Raw genomic sequence first — 18,927 nt, 5'->3', positions numbered from 1 at the left:
AAAAAGATTGAATGAAATGTGTATGAATCAAAGTTCTCTTATTCAGTTCTCTTACCTGTTTCACCGTTCCGCAGGGTAAGCTTCTAGGAAAAAATAGGCCAGTGGATTGTGATTTTGAGATAGTGTCCACCGAACAATTGTGTGTCCACCAGTCCTTGACAAATCTTGATGAGGACATCAGTGGGACAATCTGGTCTCTGGAGAGATGGGATTATTAGATCAGGTACTGTGCTTAGAGAGTGACTTGTTTACAAATCAACACTGCAAGACATATCTCACCACATATTCATATCTGAAGGTAAACTGTCATTTAAAAATGTCACCAAAATGTAAAGTCATCATAGTTAAAATGAAAACCCAGCTGCTGTTTTCTGTAAATACTTTGTAGGGATTCACATGGCAGTCTAAAGCAGCTTTCTGCAGTGTTTAGCTGAGAAACAAAAAAAATCATTTAATTAAAGGGATAAATACATAATTTTCAGCATTAATTTCAAGTATGAAAAAGAAATATATCGTAGAAATGTGGTGTTGTTTTACACTATTTCCAGCAGTGTGCCGAATACCATGTTTCATGCATACTCTGTCTGCAAGATGATTGTGCTCAACTACAATCACACAGACTTGATCAATTAACTGTACTGTTGAAGGAAAAACATTGGTGGAGAATTACAGTCAAACATATGCAGTTCTTTTATTTTGTAAGTTTGGCTATGATTAAAAACATGGGAACTAGATTTGTTTTTAATTCCCAGGCACTACTATCTTTAGTTTCCATAAAAAAAACTGCATCAACATATGAGAATAAAACTGCAAAAGGTAAAACTAAAGAAGCTCAACGTTAGCTCCTCTTTGTTAATACATGAGAACACGAACTGTATGTATGGCCGTTTATCCTAGTATATACTGGTATTTTAGATTAGATGTAAAACTGAAGTCCTGGCAGACATGTCTTTAAAGGTTCCATAGCATGGATTTTACCAAATTCTAACATAGGTAATTACACTCTACCTATCTAAATCTAAATCTCCCCTGACAATTCAACTGGATGAAACATTCTTTCTTGATTTTGCATAGTGTTATCTAAGGCCTGGTCTACACAGAGGGGGGAGCGGGGGTAGGGGGAGATTGATCTAAGTTATGCAACTTCAGCTACGTGAATAAAGCAGCTGAAATCGACATACTTAGACCTACTCACTGCAGTGTCTTCACTGCAGTGAGTCGACTGCTGCCGCTCCCCCGTCAACTCTGCCTGGGCCTCTCATGGCAGTGGAGTACAAGAGTCGACGGGAGAGGGCTCGGGGGTCGATTTATCATGTCCACACTAGACGCGATAAATCGACCCCCGCTGGCTCGATCCGATGGGTAGTGTAGACATACCCATAGAACTTTAGGGGAAAAAAGGAGACATGGTTCTTGTCCCCAAAAAACTTACAATTTAGACACAACAAAACAAATGATAAAAATAAACATGGGGAAGGGAGGATGAGGTTTATAATAATATGATTTTTTCCTTTTATGTTTGCTGTAGGTTGAATAGCTCCATGTTTTGTTTACAGTAACTGTGCTTGCTGTTCATAAGTGTGTACCTATAGGGTTTGGGATACCTGAGAAAAAAAGAAGTGAAGTATACACATGGCAAAGGAAGTCGGGTATATCAGAGCACTGGAAAATGGAGGGAAGAAAAGACTGGTTGATATTGAAAGTTGCTTTAATTCCTCCCAAAGGATTTCAGAACTGGGAAAAGTGATAGTCATCTATATGTATACCCAGGAAAAGTGATAGTCATCTATGCATGTGTCTGTATGTGTATAGACACACACAAGCAGAGAGTGGCCTCTGTCTTGGGATCCACTTTGGTGCGAGGCACTACATAAATATGTGACTACAATATTTTCAAAGCCATTTTAACATGTTCTCTTCTTAAGACTACTGTTTTTGCATTAATGCCTGAGATATTACATGAGCTAGCAATGTACACATGCCTTATATAAACAAAAAGGTATTAAATGGTGACTTGTTTACTGCAATACCAAAATACTGTCAAGCAGAGAAAGATCTGCCAGCTACAGATGGGGCAGGAGGTGGGGGGGAACTCAGAATGTTGGCAGGGTGTAATATCATACAGGTACTGTACAGGCCTAGGGGCACCTTGTGACATTTCATTAAATACTTTCACTGAAGGGGATTAAATGAGACTGCAATCTGATGATTTTTGTCAACTTTTAATATAGAAACAAAATGTTATTTGTATGAAGACGTCATTTACTTAGCAAGTCATCTATTTTGAAACAATTTTTTGGTAAATGAAAATGTATTCAGAATAATTTTTGCATACATTCTGCATACAGCAATGTAAACATATAGCATTGATTTTAAGATGTCTGGTTCTTATTAAATGACAGAGCAGTTTTCAAAACATCAGAAATCTCCAATATGGGCTGGCAAACTCTCATTAAACTGGATGGAATGCTTTAACAACTTCTCATTAAACTGTCATATTTCTTCTCCATTTCTTTTTCTCTCATCTTTGCTGATAAAGCAAAATATCTACATGTAAATTCAGGTATTCTCCTGTATGAAAGCATAACTTTTTAGCCTCAATTTACATTAACATCTACCTCTATACTACATGAACCTTGTATCCGCATACTTTTTCTGCAGTAAATAAATTACATCACAAACAAAATTAAGGAGGAGAGGTTACAGAAATTATTGTGCAAGGTAAAGAAATTAATTCCCCTTGTTTCAAGCTTTCTGCACTGCGATTTTTCTTATGTTCTTTTGAGCTTTGGAAAGTTAAGAGAAAGCTTTATCAGCTTTTGGTCTACTCCCTGATTCATCTGATGATGCCACAATAAGGCAATATGCTTTGGCAATACCCACGTGATTTACTAGGTCAAATGCACTGAACTTTGACAACACTGAATAGCTCTTCATAATCAGTATTTATATGGAAAAATATGTAATATTTTAATGAGGTTCTGGAAAAATCTCTCTATAAATCTGAGTATGAGTGATGGCTCTTTAAAACAGCTCTCTTTGGTAGGTAGTTCTATCACTTATTTACTTCAATAAGTTTCATTACCGCGGTGCTTTCTCTGTCTTTACATGTTTTGCACTCAAAGAAACAAGTCTGAAAAAAAGAAACTAATCAGAATTTCTTATTAAGACTGCAGACCTTTAAAATGATCAAAAAGCCACCTGAGTACCTGCTGACATACCACTCTCATAGAACTAATGCCTATTTACAACACATTTGGTCACGCACACATAGCTTAAAGAGTTAATCACACAAAGATAATAGGACTTGAAACTCAGAGAAACTAGCCAAAACCTGAATGCTCACATCCATTACTCCTGTTAATGATTACACCATTTCTCAATTTGCAGAAGGGTGCCATACTCAGAGACCAATGGAAACATAGCTTCTTATCTCTGAAGTGGGCAGAGTCTGATTGACAGGTCAATGATCTATTAAAGCACAACTAGCTGCATCAGCAAGTTTTGCATTTGCAATGCACTGCAACTAATCATATCAAATCTGGTAGAGCACATTAATAAGTTTTTCTCCAACCCACTATGCCAATGTCATTTATTAGCATTTGAAAAAATGTGTGATTTGCCTAACACAATATTCAAGGCAGTTTTAAATATCTATAGTTTTAAATAGATGCTAAACATCATTAAATGAATTTACAAGTTAATATCCCTTACCAAACAATGTGTCTTTGCATCCACTAAAGCTAGTACATTAATCATCACACATAAGACTGAAACCTTCAAAGGGGTCTGACTCAAGCTGAAATGTAATGTGAGTAAGGTGCCTAACTCCCTTTAAGTCTCTGGAAAAAAAAGCCACAGCTCCAATGTTGATTCAGGATTATTTCCCTATTTAGAAAAAAAAAAAAGACTACAATTCCACCTCAGATGATAGTTTCAATATATATCTATAAAACAGAATGATATCCCTAGCCTCTGTTTGCCAGAAGCTGGGAATGGGTGACAGGGGATGATGGACCATTTGATGATTACCTGTTCTGTTCGTTCCCTTTGGGGCACCTGGCATTTGCCACTGTCGGAAGACAGGATACTGGGCTAGATGGACCTTTGGTCTGACCCAGTGTGGTCACTCATTTGTTCAATTGGTAAATAAAAGGCTGATGGAAATGTACCAAAAGAGATAATAGGAATAGATTCATGTAGTGTATAAAGCTTAATTGTTCTCATTCAATAATATGTTATTGCACTTGAATCTTTGGTTTGGTATTCTGTGATGGCAATAGGTAAGAGCCAGATTGTGAACCACTTTACTCAGGATGACAGTTACTAACTTGAGTAGTTCCATTATATTTAAAAGGAGCTATGCAGATTGAACCCAGCTGAGGATATGGCCCTGTATGTTTAGTGCCTTATAAATAAATTAGAATTTCCCCTGCAGTTGTAAAGGGTGGCAGTGCTTTTATTTTTTGTTCATTTCACTATTCCAGGCCTTTCCCATCTTCAGTTTAAATAAAGATAAGACCGAACTAAAGTTCCATTGGCCTCTTTCAAGTTCAGTTCAAAGTAGGGTTTAGAGTCTGTGGTGAAAAATAATCTGCCCTAGGTAGCTAAAGAATATAAGGTTGGTCAGGTAATGTGTCAGCTACAAGGAAAATCACAATGGGAACGAAGGGGTCAGAGATGACTATGGGATTTGTCTCAGTGGGATCAGGGCTTGGATTGCACTGGTACACAGGTGCATGACATATTGGCACCTTTTTAATGTTCTCCAGAATCAAAGCATTTACCAAAAAATAAGTCTCCAGCTGTTGTGACTGCTGAGACAGCCTCAAAAATGTGAAACAAGTGTAACCAATGCACGGACTTTTCCCTGCATTTGCAGAATGGGAAATGCTGAATGATGTAATCTGCACAGACTGTCACATCTGCCCCATTCATTTCAATAAGCATTCAGATGCCAATGATAATCCTTTAAATATCAACATTGGTAACTGCTCGTTAATTCAAAGAAGAAAGGCGACGAAGGATCATGTTATGAAGATCTACAGTGACTGCTCATGTTGGCATCACAAGTGAGGTAAGCTAGGGAGCGTATCACCACTTTGTGTCCCCACCAAATCAGTAAAAAGCCAAGCCCAGGAGCCCAGCAGGGACACTGAGCCCTCACATGGAGAGACATGTACAAGAATGCCAGGTAAGATCATATATGTGATCATATTGAACATCTGCACAATATACTAAGTCAAGTCTCATATGGGCAGTGCTTGGAAGAGAATCCAGTCCCACCACTAAGTGGGGGTCCAGAAAAATAAGATGATTTCAGATGGTCTGTTGAGTAGCAGTCACAGTTAGAGATGGTAAGGAATAATTAAAAAAAAAGCTGTGCACACATAAGAGAACTGTATGACTTCTTTTTGTCATCCTCGTCCTTCTTTTTTCCTTATCCCAATGTCATGGCTTGTCTGGGGTGGGGCCAGGGATGAGGAGTTTGGAGTGCAGGAGGGGGCTGCAGGCTGGAGGTAGAGCAGAGGGGTTCAGAGTATGGGAGAAGCTCCGAGCTGAGGCAAGGGTTAGGATGTGGGAGAGGGTACAGGCTCTGGGCTGGGGGTGCAGATTCCAGGGTGAGGCCAGAAATGAGGGGTTCAAAATGTGGGGGGGGGGCCTCCGGGCTGGGGCTGAGGTAGCTTTGGAGTGTGGGAGGGGGTTCTGGGCTGGGGGTTCGGGTGCAGAAGGGTTTGGGCTCCAGCTGGGGGTGTGGGCTCTGGGCTGAGGATGAGGAGTTTTGGGTGCAGGAAGGTGCTCTGGGCTGGGACCAAAGGGTTCTGACGGCAGGAGCGGATCAGGGCTGGGGCAAGGGGCTGGGGCACAGGAGGAGGTCAGAGGTGCAGGCTCTGGACAGCGCTTACCTCAAGCAGCTCCCAGAAGCAGCAGCATGTCCACCCTCCAGGTACTACGCAGAGGTGCGGCCAGGCGGTTCTGTGAACTGCCCTGTCCACAGGTGCCACCCTCTCCACTCCCAGAAGCAACAGCATGTCCTCCCTCTGGCTCCTAAGTGAAGGCACGACCAGATGGCTCTGCACGCTGCCCTGTTCCCAGATGCCACTGCTGCAGCTCCCATCAGCTGCAGTTCCTGGCCAGTGGGAGCTGCGGGGACGATACTTGGGATGAGGGCAGCAAGCAGAGCCCCGACTGCCCCTATGCGTAGGAGCCAGAGGGAGGAACATACTGCTGCTTCCGGGAGCTGCATGAAGCCATAGCACATGCACAGCAGGGGAAGCCCCTGACCCTGCTCCCCGGCAGGAGTTTGAGGTCTGGATTAAAAGTTCTGATGGGCCAGATGCGGCCCAAGAACCAAAGTTCGCCTACCCCTGTTCTAAAAGGTCAATTCAGAAAACAGAGCCTAGAGTTTAAAGCTGTGAGATACTCCTTTATTTCTTCTTCATAACTCCTTCATACAGTGATTTTACCATTACAATAGCTTACTGAATGGGAAGTAGTTCAATGGGACTACTCAGGTGCTTGATGTTAAGCATGTAAGTGTCGACAGGATCAGGACCAGGAGTTTCTCAATTTCTGCTCTGCATTTTGTTTTCGCCTACAACGGGCTAATTGATTTTGACTAATTATTCCCTGAAAATAGCTTACATTTGGATATTTTCAGAGTTAACTTTAATAGACATTATTAATTTTAAAGGCTATTGTATAGTAATAAGGAGGCAAGTTTTGAATATTCAAACATCTGAATATTCTTTCTATTCAGACAACTGAGATGCCTTCCTTTTGTCTTTAAAAATTAGAATAAAAGGAGAAGTTACTTTGCTGTAGCTGAATAATGCCTTTGCTGATTTTTGTAGCATCGCTTGCAGGATTTTTCCTTTCAAAAGGAAACAAACATTGATTTTTGTTTGGCAATACATACAGCACACACAATTAAAGAGACATGAGCATACAGCGACCAATACAAATAACAGAAGTTAAAAGTCCTTTAGAACAGTGACCTTTCAGAGAATGAAAGATAAAGGTAAAAAGTCAGGTAAAACAAATGAAACACAAAAAGGATGAAATAGTCAAGGCTTTGACTGTGCTTTGATATCAGGTCTTCAAGAAAAAAGTATCACGGTACTCTTTTCTCACACACATCAAGTGCGCATTATGAGACACACAATTTTTCAAAACCTCAGTTTTGAGGAAGGGAGTTTTGGTATCCTTCAGAATAGAAGATACATGATCTTGGATAGATATTAGTTCGGCCAACTAGTTAAGCTTTAACAGAAAACAGGTGACTGAGTAACTATCAAACATAGATGACTGCACTAAAGGTGCCTTTTTACATTTTAGACGTAGTTTGCCCCACTTCTTCTCCCTTTAAACTAAACTGTGTGCTCTAAGGCAGAGGTTCTCAGACTTTTTCTTTCTGAAACCTTCCTCAACATGCTATAAAAACTCTATGGCCCATGTGTGCCACAACTGTTTTTTCTGCATACAAAAGCCAGGGTTGGCATTAGGGGTTAGCAACCAGGGCAATTGCCTGGGGCCCTACATCACAGGCCATTCTTATGACCACAAAAGCCATGATAGATCACCATCATCTTCATAGGGCACAAGAGGTGTGAACTAAGTCCCTCTCTAGCTGCCCACTCCAGAGGGAATACTCTTGATCACTTGAGGATTACAGAACCCAGTGGCCTGAGCTCCAGATATCTACTCTTTGACCCTGGGCAGCCTATGAAAACCCTATACAAAAAAAACATGATCTGCTATCTTACATTTGCCTCTAAGACACTGTCTTCTCCAATATTCTGTACAGTTCCAAGCATAATGTCAAGAAATAATCTTGATGTTTGAAAATCCCTGATTCCTCGAGGTTATCAGTAGAACAAAAGCAATTTTTATGAAGAGATATACTAACTTTTACTTATTGGTTAACTTGCTACAGTACTGTGTGGATAAAATACATACATTTCAATTTTCTCTGCTCACAATAAATCACAGTTTATTAAAAAAAAGTCTCAAAGTGCATCAGTGACAAAATGGAAACCCATCTTTACATGAACTGTTTCCAATAAAGTAATGAAATCTATTAATAACCTCAACCTTTCCAGACTACTGTGCCTCTTTCAGGAGTCAGATTTGGCTTGCGTAACCTCAGGTTTCATCTCACTTAAAAACTACTTGCTTACAAAATCAGACATAAAAATACAAGTGTCACAGCCCACTATTACTGAAAAATCGCTTACTTTCTCATTTTTACCATATAATTATAAACAAAAATCCATGATTTTTTTGGGAAAAAAAATAAAATCAGATTTTTTTTATTTAATTTGGATTTTTTTGATAAAATGCTTTTTGAGGAAAAACCTATCTTAAAGATAGTTTTAATTAAGTTACATTATAGCTCAAAGATATCTCATCATAGAATACGGATTATAAATTCTAATTCTGTAGTATGAGACAATATATTCATGTAATGTCTAAGAAAAGTTTTGTAAATGAGTTCCAACACTTCATGGATTAGGGACCCAATTTTATGAGGTTCCAGGGGCTTCTGCATAGATTATTTAGGTTAATCTTTCCATCTACCCAATGGGATTCGATATCTTCTAGACCAGACATGGGCAAACTATGGCCTGTGGGCCACATCCACAGCTCCTGGCAGGGAAGCCTAGTCCCTGGCCCCTCCCCCGCTGTCCCCCTTCCCCTGCAGCCATGCCGGCCGTGCTTTGGCCTGCTGCTCCTGCTGGGCAGTGTGAGGAGCGCACTGGCTTTGGCCGGGTGCAGCAGCTGTGAGCTTCTGCTGCTGCTAAGACGACGGGGATGGGGGGCTGGTAAGGGAGGAGGGGGCGGTTGGATGGGGCAGAGGTTCGGGGGGGCGGTCAGGGGATGGGGAACAGGGAGGGTTGGGAGTGGGAGTCCCAGGGGTCTGTCAGGGGGGCGGGGATGTGGCAATCAGGGGACAGGAAGCAGTGGGGAGGTTGTATAAGGGGGTGGGATCCCAGGGGACAGTTAGGGTCCCAGGGGTCCTGGGACGTGGTGGTCAGGGGATGACGAGCAGAGGGCAGTTGGATGGGGGGTGGGAGTCCCAGGGGGGCTGTCAGAGGGCAGAGGGGTTGGATGGGGGCAGGGGTCCTAGGAGAGGGTGGTCAGGGGACAAGGAGCAGGGAGGTTTGGATGGGTTGGAGGTTCTGAGGGGGGAGTCAGGGGGCAGGAAGTGGGAGGGACCGGATGGGGTGTGGGCCAGGCTGTTTGGGGAGGCACAGCCTTCCCTACCTGGCCCTCCATACAGTTGCATAACCGCAATGTGGCCCTCGGGCCAGAAAGTTTGCCCACCTCTTTTCTAGACTGAGCACTATCAGAGATGCTTAGTTTTGCAGTTCTCAAACTGTGGATTTGTCTCTCCAGAGATAACATACTTGTTAACAGCAAAAATGTTTTTAAATAAATAAATAAATAAATAAATAAATAAGAGGTGAGAAATAACAGACCTCAACCTATTGTCCCTCTGCAAATTTATGCACATAGAGTCAATCCCTTACCTCTCTCAGAAGTAAAAAGCTTTAAAAAGTTCAATGAATAGAAGATTGTTAGTGATGGAATAGATCTGAACAAGCGGAAGAAGTCGAGATAAATGCGATATGGGAGGGACAGGCAGTAGAAACAAAAGTGAAACTCTTTGAGCAGCATATTCCAGAAGTCTTGAGGTCTTTCTGAGTGTAGCCTTCATTGATCTGAGATCTACCATAGCAGTCTCTCACTAGAAGGGAAAACCTATTATGGCAACAGGCCATAAAAGAAACCCAGTTTGGAAATATTTAATAAAGTTCCTCTACCTGTGGGTAAGACAGGCATGCACGCAAAATGCAAATAGTGCAACAAAGAAATGCAAGGCCTGGTTACAAAAATGAAACAAGAACATCATGAGACGTATTCCTTCTCAGGAGGAAGCTGTGTTGAAGATGATGAAAGAAACATGTCTGAACATGCAGGATCTTCAGGTTGGCAAACTTTTTTATTTCATACTTCTTTCTTAAGGACTGCCTGTCTTCCTTCCAGACTATTCTTGAATTCTCATGTTTGAGCAAAAAATATAGTTGTTACTCTATGGTACTATCATTTTAGACACAGTTCTGATAAAAAATAAATAGCTGAAATAGGCAGATTTTCCTTTTACAATTTCACCTTTAAAGTAGTACTGAATGTCAATGAATGCAATGAGTAATACTAAATGAACAGTATGGTAATAATAATTAAATAACTGCATTGACTTATTTTGTTTAGGAGAATCCACCCTCAACATACAGGATTCTGAAGACAATCCACCTTCAAGATCACCATCATTTTCTATAATTTCAGAGTTATCTGCCAATGATAGTGTTTCAGTCACATCATGTATGTCACATAGCCGCAGTATATCATCTGTAGTAAAAAGGAAAAAAAATCTCCATCATCCAGAAACAACCATAGATAAGTTTTTGATAAGAACCAGCCGATTAAAAACAGAGGTAATTGATGAAAAAATTGCCCAGTTTGTTTATGCAACAAACTCTCCTTTCCGTATGACTGAGAACCCACTCTTCATTAACATGGTTCAGTCATTAAGATCGGGATACAGTCCACCCAACACAGCAGATGTTGCAGGCAAATTGCTGGATAAAGTGTATGAAAGAGAAATTGAGCAGTGTGCAAAAGGTCTAAAGGGTAAAATTGCTAACCTGAGTCTTGACAGATGAAGCAATGTCCACAATGATCCTGTTGTATGTGCTTGTGTGACAACAGAAGAAGGGAATGTCTTCCTTACAGAAACGATTACATAAGGAAATGCCACACAGCAGAATACTTACAAGAAGTAGCAGTAAAAGCTATAACAGACTGTGAAAAAAAATTCAAAGCCTAAAATGCAGTTTGGTCAGAGACAATGCTGCAAACGTATCCAAGATGAGAAGAAATTATTTAGAAGAGAGTGATGAGACTCCCAAGCTAATAACATACGGTTGCAGTGCTCATTTGATGCACCTCCTAACAAAGACTTCAGTGTTTCAGAAACAAAGGCAAATGTTGTTGAAATTGCAAAATACTTCCGTAGCAACCACTTTGCAGCAGCTGCTCTGAAAGTAATAGGAGGAACCAAGCTAATTCTTCCACAAGACGTGCGATGGAACTCAGTGGACTGTTTTGAGCACTATATCAAGAACTGGCTGAATCTGATGACAATTTGTGAACAAAATTGTGAAAAAAAATAGATGTCACTGTCACAGCCAAAGTTCTCAACATTGGGCTTAACAGACATGTTGTACACATGCTGAATACCCTGAAGCCTATTTCTGTAACCTTGAACAAAATGCAGGGAAATAGCTGTTTTATTGCTGATGCTGTTGAAATTTGGAAGGCACTGAGTGAGATCTTAAAAAGAGAAATATGCAATTATAGAGTTTAATTACACCCATTAAAAATACAGATGGGACAAGCATTATCTTCAGCTCATTTTCTTGCAAATATTTTCAATACTCGGTACCAGGGCCAAACCCTAACTGCTGAAGAAAAGGAGTTGGCTATGACAGACATCCAGCAATCATCCCTCCATAATGCTAACTGTAATAAACTTCAGAGCTAAGGGTGAACCGTTAAAGAAATATATGTTTCCTGATGATGTTTTAAAGAAAGTCACAGCAGTGAACCGGGGGAAGTCACTTAAGCATTTGGATTCAGAGACTGTTGAAGTGATAATCTAACTTTAACAGCAGTTGCTTCTTCTGCTGGTGTAGAAAGAATATTTTCCTCCTTTGGACTAATTCATTACAAATTGAGAAGTTGTTTGAGACCTGAAAAAGCAGGAAAGCTTGTTTTTCTTTTCCAGATTATGAACAAACCGGAAAAAGAAGGTGAAGACGACCAAGTTAGCTGCAGAAGCCAATATTTTAAGTTTCTCATGTTGACCTGGCTGACACAGTCGATTTAGGGTTTAGTTTTTTTAATATTTCATTTAACTATTTTAGTTAAAACCAATTTTAACAAAAACAAGCCTGATTTTAAAAAACTTGAGTGTTTAACTAATTCAAATGCTTGTTTTGTTAAAATATTATATGTTTAGTGTTGAAGAAAAATCCAGAATACATAACGTTGTTGTTTTAGTTAAATAAAAATTTAAATGTCTGTCTGGTGATGTTCTCCTCCTAATACAGCATGCAAGAAAATTCTCCAAACATTAATGATTAACCTGTTGAACTGGAGATAGTTCACCTCCCAATGACTTCATAAATATCTGCTTCAATTACCTTTGGTAAATTAAATAACCAATCATTCATTTTCTGATATAGCAGCAAAACTAATTTGAAAAGTTTTCAAAATAAATCACTTTAAAAATGTATAGTGTGTACCTTCTAAAAATGAAACCTACATCTATCTATGAGTTGTGAAGAGTATGTTTTAAGATTATAACAACCAACAAGAATGCACTTTTATATAGAAATCCATGATTAGATTGAGTCTTCCTGACTAGTGATTTAAATCAAATCCACCCTGCTACCTGACATACCATCAAAACTGTACCACTAACTATCTCCAAGCAGAATATATCAATTACAGTGATATCCAACAAAGATGCACTTAGGCCCCAATCTGCAAACACTTAAGCACATAGGTAATTTTAACCATGTAATTAACCCTAATGAATTTGAGAAAGGCACAGAGCTGTTAATGGACTGGAAGTGATTAGTGTTTGCAGGATTAAAGTCTCAGGTATGATCCAGAAAAATAAAGGAGAAACAATATGTGCCATTTTTGAATAACTCCAGTACCTATAGAAAGGCATGTAAATAAATGCTCAGATTCCTTTGGGGACAGCGGAAGGAGGAGGGGCAGGGGGACAACAACATACGAGCATCTAAATAGAGCTACCATAAATCTTTTAGGAGTAAATTCTGTTCTCAGTTACATCCATGCAAATTTATGGAAATCAGTGGATTTTCACAGATCTAAATGAGGCCTTTAAATCAAGCATTACACACATCATACTGTTTTACCAGAGCATGGTGTACTCTGAATTACAAATTGGAAGAAAGTCTTTTTTATTTTAGTTTTTTACAACTAAAATTATATTTTTTAAATTAAATTTGTGGTGTACTGTATTACTGTTTCAAAATTGTAGATTTTTTTTTTATACAGAGAACAGCTACAGCTTGGTTAGTAGAAGCACAATTTTTCCCAGGACTGCTATGTTGAACTACCCTGGCTGAACCATTTCTGGGATGAGAGGTCTAATTCAATCCTTGGACTCAAAGGTCTATTTAATGGTTGGCCTCTCTGATGAAAATGCCAATCAATGCCAGTTGTGTGGGTGATTGTCAAAGGCACATCTTGTTCTCCACGATCTGGACCTCAACCACCAAGACATTCCATACAGATCACTAAAAGTTGTAGCCTACTTTATGTTATTAGAAAGTTTTGGAAGGCTTAACTCAGAATTCAATAACCAACATTTCTAAAAGTAAAAAATAAGGGGATTTTTTTAAATAGTTATGGAAACACAAATAGAGCAAGAAATGGGGATTTGACAGCAGCCTTCAACTACCTGAAAGGGGTTCCAAGGAGGATGGAGCTAGGCTGTTCTCAGTGATAGCAGACAACAGAACAAGGAGCAATGGTCTCAAGTTGCAATGGGGGAGGTCTAAGTTGTATATTAGGAAAAGCTATTTCACTAGGAGGGTGGTGAAGCACTGGAATGGATTACCTAGGGAGATAATGGGATCTCCATCCTTAGAGGTTTTTAAGGCCCAGCTTGACAAAGCCCTGGCTGGGATGATTTAGTTGGAGTTGGTCCTGCTTTGAGCAGGGGGTTGGACTAGATGACCTCCTGAGGTCTCTTCCAACCCTAATATTCTATGATTCATTGTGTTCTGCAAAGACAGAGAGTAGGTACAGTCTTTTCCCTGCTTCACCAGTATTGCCAATAAACACTGCAGAGGCAGCACTCTGAGTCACTGGACCAGGGGGAAAAGACGGTTACTCACCTTTGTAACTGTTGTTCTTCGAGATGAGTTGCTCACATCCATTCCAGTTAGGTGTGCGCACCGCGCGTGCACGCTCGTCGGAAACTTTTTACCCTAGCAACTCCAGTGGGCCGGCAGGTCGCCCCCTAGAGTGGCGCCGCCATGGCGCTCGATATATACCCCTGCCGGCCCACCCGCTCCTCAGTTCCTTCTTGCCGGCTACTCCGACAGTGGGGAAGGAGGGCGGGTGTGGAATGGATGGGAGCAACACATCTCGAAGAACAACAGTTACAGAGGTGAGTAACCGTCTTTTCTTCTTCGAGTGATTGCTCACATCCATTCCAGTTAGGTGAATCCCAAGCCATACCTAGGCGGTGGGGTCAAAGTGAGAAGTCGTGGCATGGAGCACTGCAGATCCGAAGGCCGCGTCCTCTCTTGACTGCTGGACCAGGGCGTAGTGGGAAGCAAAGGTGTGGACCGATGACCAGGTCGCTGCCCGACAGATTTCCTGGATGGGCACACGGGCGAGGAAAGCCAGCGACGACGCCTGCGCCCTGGTAGAATGCGCAGTCACACGGCCCGTAGGAACATGGGCCAGCTCATAGCAGGTCCTGATACAGGAAGTTACCCATGAGGATAACCTCTGCGCAGAAATGGGAAGCCCCTTCATGCGGTCCGCTACTGCCACGAATAGCTGGGGGGATTTGCGGAACGGTTTGGTCCTCTCCACATAGAACGCGAGAGCCCTACGGACGTCAAGCGAGTGGAGCTGTTGCTCCCTGCCTGAAGAGTGAGGTTTCGGGAAAAAAACCGGGAGGAATATCTCTTGGTTGACGTGGAAGGCTGAGACCACCTTAGGGAGAAAGGCAGGGTGTGGCCTCAGCTGCACCTTATCTTTATGGAAGACTGTATACGGGGGGTCTACCGTGAGAGCCCGGAGTTCCGACACCCGTCTAGCTGAGGTGATAGCTACTAGAAAGGCAGTCTTCCAAGAAAGATAGAGTAGGGAGCAAGTAGCTAACGGCTCGAAGGGGGGCCCCATGAGCCGAGACAACACCAGGTTAAGATCCCAGGTCGGGGCAGGGAGTCGGACGTTAGGGTATAGACGTTCCAGCCCCTTCAGGAATCTAGTAACCGTCGGGTGAGAAAAAACGGAGCGGCTATCCCCACCCGGGTGAAAGGTGGAGATAGCCGCCAGGTGGACCCGCAGGGACGATATCGCCAGGCCCTGTTGTTTGAGGGACCAAATATAGTCCAAAATATTGGCCACCGAAACTTCCATCGGGCAGAGACCTTTCTCCACGCACCAACAGGAGAAACGCTTCCACTTGGCCGAGTATGTCGCTCTAGTGGAAGGCTTCCTGCTGCCCAAGAGTACCTCCCGTACCGGGGTGGAGCAGCGTAACTCAGAACTGGTCAGCCACGCAGGAGCCACGCTGCTAGGTGCAGCGACTGGAGGTCCGGGTGACAAAGAGTTCCGTGTTCCTGGGTGATCAGGTCCGGGTGAAGGGGCAGGGGAACTGGGTCGGCTATGGCCAGGTCCAGCAACATGGGGTACCAATGCTGTCTGGGCCACGCCGGGGCTACCATGATCACGTGGGCCCTGTCCCTGCGCACCTTCAGAAGGACCCTGTGGACCAGCGGGAACGGGGGGAACGCGTAGAACAAGTGGGTCGTCCACGGAATAAGGAAGGCGTCCACTATAGACCCGGGTTCCCGGCCCTGAAAAGAGCAGAACGCCTGGCATTTCCTGTTCCCCCCGGATGCGAAGAGATCCACACGGGGACAACCCCACCTCTGGAAGATCGAGAGGGCGACGTCCGGGCGAAGGGACCACTTGTGGGAGAGGAAGGATCTGCTCAGGCGGTCCGCCAGCGTGTTCCGCACTCCGGGGAGGAAGGAAGCCGTGAGGTGAATGGAGTGGGCTATACAAAAGTCCCAGAGTCGCATCGCCTCGTGACATAGGGGAGAAGATCTGGTGCCGCCCTGCTTGTTGATATAGTACATGGTCGTCGTGTTGTCGGTAAATACCGCCACACAACGACCCTGAAGCTGTTGACAGAACGTTTGACAAGCAAGGCGGACCGCTCTCAACTCCCGCATGTTGATGTGCAGCTTCACCTCCTGTGGGGACCACAGGCCCTGTGTTCTCCTGTGGGCCCCCCAGCCGAGATCTGAGGCATCCGTCGTAAGGGACACCGAGGGCTGGGGCGGGTGGAATGGGAGCCCCGCACACACTACGGACTGGTCTAGCCACCAGCTGAGAGAATCCAACACCCCCTGGGGGATAGTGATCAGCATGTCTAGCGGTTACCTTGCCGGCCGGTAGTGTGCGATGAGCCACGACTGGAGGGGCCTCATGCGGAGCTGAGCGTAACCGGTCACAAATGTGCATGCTGCCATGTGGCCTAACAGGGTTAGACATGTCCGTATCGATGTCAAGGGGGCTGCCCGCAAGCGCTGAACGATCGTCGACAACGCCTGGAACCTTGGCAACGGTAGAAGGGCCCTGGCCACGGTGGAGTCCAGGGTGGCCCCAATGAACTCCACCCTCTGCGAGGGGAGCAGGGTGGACTTGCCCACGTTGATCATGAGGCCCAAGGTAGCAAACAGGACGGTGATCCTGCGGACGTGGCTGCAAACCTGTAGCTCCGACGTGCCCCGAATTAACCAATCGTCTAGGTAAGGGAACACGTGGATATGACTGCGCCGAAGATGTGCCACAACGACGGCCATGCATTTTGTGAATACCCTCGGAGCTGTAGAAAGGCCAAATGGGAGGACTGCAAATTGGTAGCGAAGGCGGCCTACCACGAATCGAAGGAATCGTCTGTGGTGTGGCCATATGGCAATATGAAAATAGGCGTCCTGCATGTCGAGGGCGGCATACCGGTCTCCCGGATCCAGGGATGGAATAATGGTCCCCAGGGACACCATGCGGAACTTCAACTTCGCTAGGTACTTGTTGAGCTCTCGCAGGTCGAGGATGGGCCTGAGGCCTCCCTTGGCCTTGGGGATCAGAAAGTAGCGGGAATAAAACCCCTTGCCTTTCTCGTTTTCCGGAACCGCCTCTATAGCTCCTTTGTCGAGGAGCATCTGTACCTCCTGCCAAAGGAACTGCTCGTGAGAGGGGTCCCTGAAGAGGGACAAGGAAGGGGGGCGGGAGGGAGGAAATGATACAAACTGCAGGCGGTATCCCGTCTGCACCGTGCGTAAGACCCAGCGATCAGAAGTTATTTGGGTCCACGCCTGGAGGAAAAACGAAAGGCGGTTGGAAAATGGGGGGAAAGGATCCGTGGGGGAAACTGGTACTGCGCCCTCGGGTGCACCTTCAAAACGAAGGTTTGGGCCCAGGCGGGGGCTTGGAGGAGGTTTGATTTTACCCCCCTTGGTTCCCCGATTGTCTACGCCTTCCATTCCTGCCGCGGCGCCTATTAAGGTCCTGCCGCTGGCGGAACTGGGGGTATGGCCTACGCCGCTGCTGCTGTTGCGGCCGGAAGGGTCTGCGCTGCGTCTCTGGCGTGTGCATCCCGAGGGAGCGCATAATGACCCGATTGTCTTTAAGACTTTTGAGTCTGGGGTCTGTCTTTTCTGAGAACAGGCCCTGGCCTTCGAATGGGAGGTCCTGGATGGTGTATTGGAGCTCCGGTGGAAGGCCAGAAACCTGAAGCCAGGAGATGCGGCGCATCGTTACCCCCGAGGCGAGGGTACGGGCAGCCGAGTCTGCAGCGTCCAAAGAGGCCTGTAACGAGGTTCGTGCAACCTTCTTGCCCTCGTCAAGAATCGCCGCGAATTCTTGACGAGCCTCTTGTGGCAGCAGCTCTTTAAACATGTCCGCTGCCGCCCATGAGTTAAAAGCGTAGCGGCTAAGAAGGGCTTGCTGATTTGAAACCCTGAGCTGGAGGGCCCCAGCCGAATAGACCTTGCGGCCGAGGAGGTCCATACGCCTGGCCTCCTTGGATTTGGGGGCTGGGGCTTCCTGTCCGTGGCGCTCCCTCTCATTCACCGACTGCACCACCAGGGAACATGGTGTCGGGTGAACGTGGAGGTACTCATAGCCCTTGGAGGGGGCCATGTACTTCCTTTCGACGCCCCTCGCCGTAGGGGGGATGGAGGCCGGTGACTGCCAGACTGTATTGGCGTTGGCCTGGATCGTCCTAATGAAGGGTAGGGCGACCCTGGTGGGAGCATCGGAGGAAAGGATGCTGACGACGGGGTCCTCGATCTCAGAGACCTCCTCGGCTTGCAGGCTCAGATTCTGTGCTACTCGCCTAAGGAGGTCCTGGTGTGCCCTGAGATCTAGCGGAGGAGGGCTATTGGAGGAAGTGCCAGCCACCGCTTCATCAGGAGAGGAGGATGAGGAGACCCCTGGCAAGAACGTGTCCAGCGCGGGGTCCGCCTCAGCCCTCGCCTCTGGCTCAGGAGCAAGACCAGGGTCTTGCTGCTTCGATCCTTCCTCTCCATCCGGGGAGGGAGGGGGGCGAGACAACGACGCCTCTGGCACCCTGTGCTCCGCGGTTGCAGGCCTAGGAGGAAGCTGTTGGGGGCCCTGGGCTTGATGGTACGCCCAGGGTGTCCAAAACCCCCACTGCTGCGGACCCTGATCCTGTTGCGGAGGGTCCTGGAATAGAGCCGCTTGTCTGTCGGTGCCCAGCGCATATACGCTGTCCGCTTGTGATGACACCGACGGCTGTCTAGAAGGCCATGGTGGGACTGACCGCGGCTGGTAAGAGTCTGCGCGGTCCGGCACCGAAGATGTTCTCGGTGCCGGGGATCAGTACCGGGAGTCATACCGGCGCCGGGATCAGGACCGAGTTCTGTCTCAGTGCCGGGATCTGGACCGGTACCGGCCGCTGCTTCGGTGCCGGGATCGGGACCTGCCACCAGCTCGGTGCCGGGAGGTCGACCAGTGCGCTGAACGACGGCGAGACTGGCTCCTAGAGTC

The 18,927-nt window shown here is 45.0% G+C and overlaps 1 protein-coding gene across 6 annotated transcripts in view; it reads right to left on the bottom strand.

The window, feature by feature from the left end:
• Window positions 1-18,927, bottom strand: part of SHLD2 (shieldin complex subunit 2) — a 120,061-nt gene that overhangs the window by 38,809 nt on the left and 62,325 nt on the right. For 5 of the 6 annotated variants that reach the window (XM_030571306.1, XM_030571304.1, XM_030571303.1 and 2 more), the window contains exon 2: window positions 56-197. The gene's annotated coding sequence lies outside the window, so the exon portion shown is untranslated. Of the gene's footprint in view, window positions 1-55; window positions 198-279; window positions 431-18,927 lie in introns of those variants that run through there. The other variant, XM_030571305.1, reaches the window with a different exon arrangement.

This window comes from Gopherus evgoodei, chromosome 7, assembly GCF_007399415.2.
Source record: "Gopherus evgoodei ecotype Sinaloan lineage chromosome 7, rGopEvg1_v1.p, whole genome shotgun sequence".
Classification (NCBI taxonomy): domain Eukaryota; kingdom Metazoa; phylum Chordata; order Testudines; family Testudinidae; genus Gopherus; species Gopherus evgoodei.
This window is presented reverse-complemented; position numbering and strand designations above follow the sequence as displayed.